Here is a 7,276-nt window from a genome sequence, read left to right as displayed (position 1 = left end):
ATATAACACTATTGTATACATAACATATAATACTATTGATTCTTTAGTTTGTGTGCGTATTTTTTGTATTTTAATAATCAATTGTCACATTTACTAACATACCCATTTTATGACTCAATAAAAAAACAATAATTTAACAACTTGATATCTATCGTTGCAATCTGAGACATGTTATCACAGTTATGTATTATATGTCTCTGTTTCAATTATTAACTGGACCCATGCTGTCGTCTACACGAGCATCAGGTCATCGTAAAATTATAAAGGCACTCAGAGGGGAAGCGATGGACAGCCTGACATTAACATAACATACACAATAATTTCGTACTAACACTTTTCACATTAAAATCAAATCATAAAATCTTATATGGTAAGATGTAAGATCATATAAAGATAAGATATTTTCGAAGAGGGTCATAAACACACAATAATTCTATTAGATAAATTTACGTAACATTTATATTATAACCAAATTTAGATTTACAGTCACACAGGTTAATTATTATATGTAAAAAGTAAATTCACAAAAATACTGAACTCAGAGGAAAATCAATTTGGAAAGTCCATAATCACATGGCAAAATCAAAAACCAAACGCATCAAAAACGAAATGGACAAGAACTGTCATAAAACAGGTTTTAAAATACGTTGTTAGAAATGCCCGGTAATTACACTGAGTCAGTCTTCAAACAGCAATTTTGGGCTACCGTTAGCGTCAACTACAAATGTAGGTTAACATTTTACCGTGATGCGCAAAGATATCCTTATCGGGATTCGTCAAAGGTCTAAAATAATTATCTTTATCGTCATTTTTGGAACAAAATAACAGTTTAACCAGATTCTTCAAATTAAATCAGTCCAAGTTTTCATGCAAAAATATTGTATACCGTTAAAGTCATTTGGCAAGATTTGTTTATGCAAAAATATTTCCGTTTAAGTCATTTGGCAAGATTTGTTTATGCAAAAATATTACCGTTTAAGTAATTTGGCAAGATTTTTTGTTACAGTTATAAAGCTGGTTATGAAGGTACGGTAACTACATCTGTTACTACCTCTTACTACTAGATAGAGATAATAACAATTTTACAATAAGAAGTAGTGAATTCATATAATCAGAGATATAATAGTACATAATTGTACTATATGTCTGTTTAAACTTTAATGAGGGGGAGGACAGGGGTAAGGGAGACAGGGAGAAAGGGGGTAGGAGAAAGGAGAGGAAGGCTGGGAGAAAGGAGAAAAAATAAAATATCTCTACTTTTAAAAAATTATCTAATATTTCAAGAAAAAATATCTCAAAAGGAGATGTTTTATTCTAACGGGAGAAAGGAGAACGGGGGTAGGAGAAAGGAGAAGAGGGTGGGAGAAGGGCACCCCCTGTCCTCCCCCTCTTTAATTGTCATCAGTATCCTTGTGCTATTGGTCGTTGACCGTGTATAGGAGCAATTAAAACAATTTGTCAAGCAAATCGTTGCCAAGAAAAAAATCTTACGTTTTTGTGGATTATATGTATTATTAATATGCAATATCGTATATACTACACATATGTTACTATACTAAATGATTTACTTTATATGATTTTAAAGTATTAGACGTCTATAATCGTGGAATTATTATGTTGACTTCATTTTACTTCCATGCTTTAATCTTCTGATTTTTAACGATCGAGATATGTAAACCATACTTCTTTCGTTAAAACCAACACCTTTGTATCATTTGTCATGCATAATCTGTTTAACCACAATCTAACATCTCTAATGAGCAAAATGTATGACCTCGTATGACCAACCATATGTCATTCCAGCACAACATGTAAACAATCTGTATATATATATATAACATTAGTTGAAAAGTGTTTTTACTCGTCCGATCGGAATAAAGTACAAACACAACAAACAAACAAATTGTTTTCCTTAATTGGCGCATCAATCAACAAATTTAGTGTTAAAAGACGTCATATTAAAAACTCTTGACAGTATGAAAAAAACATGACATTGTACTTGTGCAATGACAAATATAACTATCGAAGGGACGGAGGACCATAAATGTTCATTCCTGTATCACAAAACACTTTTTAGGTCGTAAAATGGTATGACGTTGTTTTTGTCGCCGTCGAGGGGACCATATGATAAGATTTTTCTTGTTAATCAGGAAAAGAACTTGTGTATAAGGGTTTATGGACCTCTTTGAAACTGTACTATGAAAATTCATACAATAGAAAAAGAAAGGCTGGATGATTGGTTTTGGGGGTTATGACCCTAACCGTTTAGTAAAAAAGGGCCAAAAACAATATACTTTTTCTATTAATACTTTGTACAAATTGCTTATTTCTTGACCTACCCGGTATTTCAACGGAATTTAAAAAATCTTTTATATATTCTATTATTTTTATGTTTGGCCAGGTTTTTCTAATTGCGTCAAATATTTAATCACAATCCAAATTCAAAGCTGTATTATCCCGCCTTCTATTGTTTTTTGGTTTTTTTTTTTGTTGTTGAAATTTTGTAGGTAGTTTACATTTGGCAATTTTACAGATCGTGTTGTGTGTGGAATGTTTATTCATTTTTGTCAGATAAATTTTGCGTGTACATATAATTATTTTCATATTTCTTGTCATTATAGAATTTAATGTGAATAGATAGGTAGGCATATACAGTTTGTTTATTCTAATTTGAAATTTTGAACAGACAATTTTCTAATAACAAAAACAGTATGTTGACTTCGAGATGTCTATTTAATTTAGTTTCAGATATTGTCTGATTTAACCTTTTATTGATGTATTGCACGAATTTTTCACATTTTAGCTCACCTGGCCCAAAGGGCTAAGTGAGCTTTTCTCATCACTTGGCGTCCGTTGTCCGTCGTCGTCGTCGTCCGGCGTTAACTTTTACAAAAATCTTCTCCTCTGAAACTACTGGGCCTAATTTAACCAAACTTGACCATAACCATCATTGGGGTATTTAATTTAAAAAATGTGTCCGGTAACCCGGCCAACCAACCAAGATGGCCACCATGGCTAAAAATAGAGCATACATTGTAGGGGTAAAATGTAGATTTTGGCTCATATCTCTGAAACCAAAGCATCTAGAGAAAATCTGACAAGGTATAAAATTGTTTATCAGGTCAAGATCTATCTGCCCTGAAATTTTCAGATGAATCGGTCAACCCGTTGTTGAGTTGCTGCCCCTGAATTGGTAATTTTGAGGAAATTTTGCTTTTTTTGGTTGTTATCTTGAATATTATTATAGATAGAGATAAACTGTAAACAGCAATAATGTTCAGCAAAGTTAGATTTACAAATAAGTCAACATGACCAAAATGGTCAGTTGACCCCTTTAGGAGTTATTATCCTTTATAGTAAATTTTTAACCATTTTTCGTAAATCTAAGTAATCTTTTACAAAAATCTTCTCAACTGGAACTACTGGGCCAAATTAATCCAAACTTGGCCATAATCACCTTTGAGGTATCTTGTTTGAAAAATGTGTCCGATGACCTGGCCACCCAACCAAGATGGCCGTCACGGCTAAAAAAGAACAGGGGTAAAATGTAGATTTTGGCTTATAACTCTGAAACAAAAGCATTTAGAGCAAATCTGACAAGGAGTTGAATTGTTAATCAAGTCAATATCTATCTGCCCTGAAATTTTTAGATGAATTGGACAACCGGTTGTTGGGTTGCTGCCCCCAATTGGTATTTTTTTTAGAAATTTTGCCGTTTTTGGTTACTATCTTGAATACTATTATAGATAATAGGAAAGAGATAAACTGTAAACAGCAATAATGTTCAGCAAAGTCAGATCTACAAATTAGTCAGCATGACCTAAATGGTCAATTGACCCCTTAAGGAGTTATTGTCCTTTATAGTCAATTTTTAACAATTTTCATTAATTTGGTTCAGAAAAGTAAGGACTTTTAACACATCACCATCACCAAAATACAATTTTGTCATGAATCCATTTGTGTCCTTTGTTAAATATGCACATAGACCAAGGTGAGCGACACAGGCTCTTTAGAGCCTCTAGTTTGTTTCTCTCATATGAAGGGCAATCTTTTATTTGAAGTAAAAAGGTTATAAAGAGGTTAAAAACACCGAGAAAACTGTTAATTAACTTATTAACGTCATTAAAGTTATTTAAAGAATGATTTTTGAGTAGCCTATAACCTAAAACGTGACCAAAGATAGATACTATTAAACTATAAAGAAGTGCCAAACAAACAACGTTATATTGCTACATGTTGGTCTTCCAAGTGCTCTACAAAACCTCTTTCGTTATCATTATCAGCATTCTGATCAGCAATCATATCTACGATTCAAAATTTTGTGAAACTAGCTATTGTAGATGTGGCGTGAGTCAGAAGACGTCTAAAAAACTCCAAAGATCTTTTAGAATATGTATATGTTGTACACAAGTTATCATTTTGTACAAATTATAGTTTATAGTTTCATGACACGATAGAATTGTTATTAAATGACCACCTAATAGTAAACCTTACTAACGAAATACAAAAAATATTTTTTTATCATTTTTAGAGTTAGCTATTGAATTATAGAATCTGGAATTGCATCTTCTGTCTTTCACATTTAACTCTTCTTCAAACAATGCATAGGCTAATTACTTTTAGGTCAGTTGCTTTAACAAGTTCCCAAAGATCTATATCCCAGGTGTTTATGAACACTATTTTAGTCATTTACTCAATTGATGTAATAGTGTAAACATGGTCAGCATCGTTGATCAGTAGAATGACTTTGTGAAAAAGTTCTAAACCTAGAAGAGAATGAAACATGAAAGAACAGTGATTTAGTTTTTATAAATTGACCATAAACCCACTTATTCATGGTATGGTATCAATATTTCTGACCTGACACTACGTACTTTTAATTGCTTAATTCTTTAGAATTTAATATGCAATGTTTCGGGTTCTTTCGGGAATAATCCCAGGTAAACCCTCATCAGAGGTCGACCTTTATATATTTATTTCGTATCTAGTATCATAGATAGATGTGGGTCTGTTTCATAACAGTTTTTTTTTCAAATTTACTACACGTGCATATGGGTCTACGTTGTAGTTAGTCTTTTTACAGACTGAGAGAACTGACCAAGTTGGTCAGCACTATTGTTTAATTAATGAAAAGACTTATTGTCTTTATTTTTATCACTAATTACTTCAGCATAAGTCTACACGGGATATAGTAGAGATAGTATTTATCAATATCATATTGTTGAATTCACGGTATACTGGCGTGTTTGTTTTATAATTTATATGATATTTTACAAGTCTTCATGTTTAGCATTTGAAGAAACATGTGTAGGTACCCTGCCGGGTGGAAACATGGACATATAAGAAACCGTCGGTTATCTCAGATACGTGATCTATTGAAATAAATCGGTGTCGTGTCATTATTACATCTGTTTCACAGTATACGCTTCCTGTGGATGGTTTTTTCGACTAATGATTAATTATCATGTCGCTAATATTCTTATTGTTTTTGAAACCCATGTCTGGTTTAGATTTAAATATTTGTTTGGCAATCGGATCTTTCCGAATTATATACCAGAATTTTGTTATAATCTTTTTAAGATATTCAGCATTATAATGATATGTTGTAATGAACATATTTCTGCCTGTTATTTTATTCTTATTTTGTTTCTTCCGAAGTTTTAACTGTCTGTCTTCGTGGCGAATTTTTTGCAATATTTGACTGACGATTTCTTTCGTATATCCTCGTCTAGATAATTTATCTATAAACAGTTTGATACGTTTATTAAATTCGTCCTTATTGCTAGAGTTTCTTAAAATTCTAGTCCCTTCTCCTTTGATAAAAGAAGAGAAACAGGTAGAAGCATGATTTGAGCTTCTATGTAAATATTGGTATTTCTCAGTAGGTTTGGTGTAACAGTTTACATCTAGTATTCCAGACGTACTAAACTGTTTACCTTTGTACAATACCACATCTAAGAATTTCATAGTATGAGTATTTATTTCAAAAGTAAATTTCAGCAAGTTATGTTTCTTATTTGCTATTTCAAATAGTTGTTTAATTTGCTCGCTGCTTCCATTAAATATAATGAAACCATCATCTCTCATTCGTTTATGAAATTTGATATTGTCTTTGTATGGATATTGTTCTATAATATTATTTATATGGTCAAATATAGCAATATCAGATATTTCCGGGGAAGCAACTCCGCCCATTGAAACGCCAACGATTTGTTTATATGCGTTTTCATTAAAAATAAATTCATTTTTTGTCAGTAAAATACTCAGAATATCAAGAAGACTTTCTGTAGATGGTCTTTTAATTTCATATTCTTGATTTACATGGTCTTTCAGCGTATTTTCTATAGCCGTATTAATTTCATTGAAATTAAGATTAGTATATAGCGATGTTATATCATAGGAAACAAGTAAATCACTCTGTTTCGTGTGAGTGCTTTCTATGTATCTGATAAAATCGCTAGTATCTGATAGATATGTAGCTTGTGTCTTTACCAATGGAAGAAGAAAATAATCTAGGTATTTTCCAATATTTAGTAATGGTCCCGAGCATTGGCTAATAATCGGTCGACCTGGTACATGTACTTTTTCTTTATTCATACATTCATTTTGGTACATTTCTAATGTTTCCGTACTAAGTTTGTGAATCTTAGGAAGGAAGTAGGCTTTTGGAGTTTTAAATGTTTTACCTTCTTCTCGTAAGAATTTGAAAGACATTTCGTCTATTTCATCATTTTCTTTCATACGGTATACCAATTTATTGACTATTTTTCTGGTATTTTCTATGTCAATATTTATTATTTTAGTATAGTGAATACCGTCATTTAATTGAGATTCGCCTTCAGTAAGATAATCACGTTTATTCTGTATTACAGTCGTGTTATTTTTATCGGCTTTATGAATACATATAGTATTGTCGTTTTTTAATTTCTTTATGCATTCACGTTCCGATTTAGACATATTGTATTTAATCGTCGGCATATATTTTGATAATTCGTATTTTGTGTAGAAGATGTATTTTTCTATTGAATTATCGCCAATGATTGGAACTTGGAAATTAGATTTAATTTTGAAAGGGTGGTTTTTGGTTGCTGTGCGTACATTAGTACCGAAATAATATTTCAGTCGCAACGACCTCTCAAATGATTGAAAATCTTTTATCAATTGTCTGTGGTTACATTTGTTTGTAGGAACAAATTTTAAGCCTTTTGCTATAACTTTACATTCAGTTTCAGTTATATCTCTTTTAGATAGGTTTAGGACGAACTCTTTATGAAAA

The 7,276-nt window shown here is 31.7% G+C and overlaps 1 protein-coding gene across 1 annotated transcript in view; it reads left to right on the top strand.

The window, feature by feature from the left end:
• Nucleotides 1–7,276, top strand: part of LOC134696162 (zinc finger protein 330 homolog) — a 310,551-nt gene that overhangs the window by 52,169 nt on the left and 251,106 nt on the right. The gene's annotated exons all lie outside the window — the stretch shown is intronic.

This window comes from Mytilus trossulus, chromosome 14, assembly GCF_036588685.1.
Source record: "Mytilus trossulus isolate FHL-02 chromosome 14, PNRI_Mtr1.1.1.hap1, whole genome shotgun sequence".
Lineage (NCBI taxonomy): Eukaryota > Metazoa > Mollusca > Bivalvia > Mytilida > Mytilidae > Mytilus > Mytilus trossulus.
Note: the sequence above shows the minus strand (reverse complement) of the source record. Positions and strands in the feature narration are given on the sequence as shown.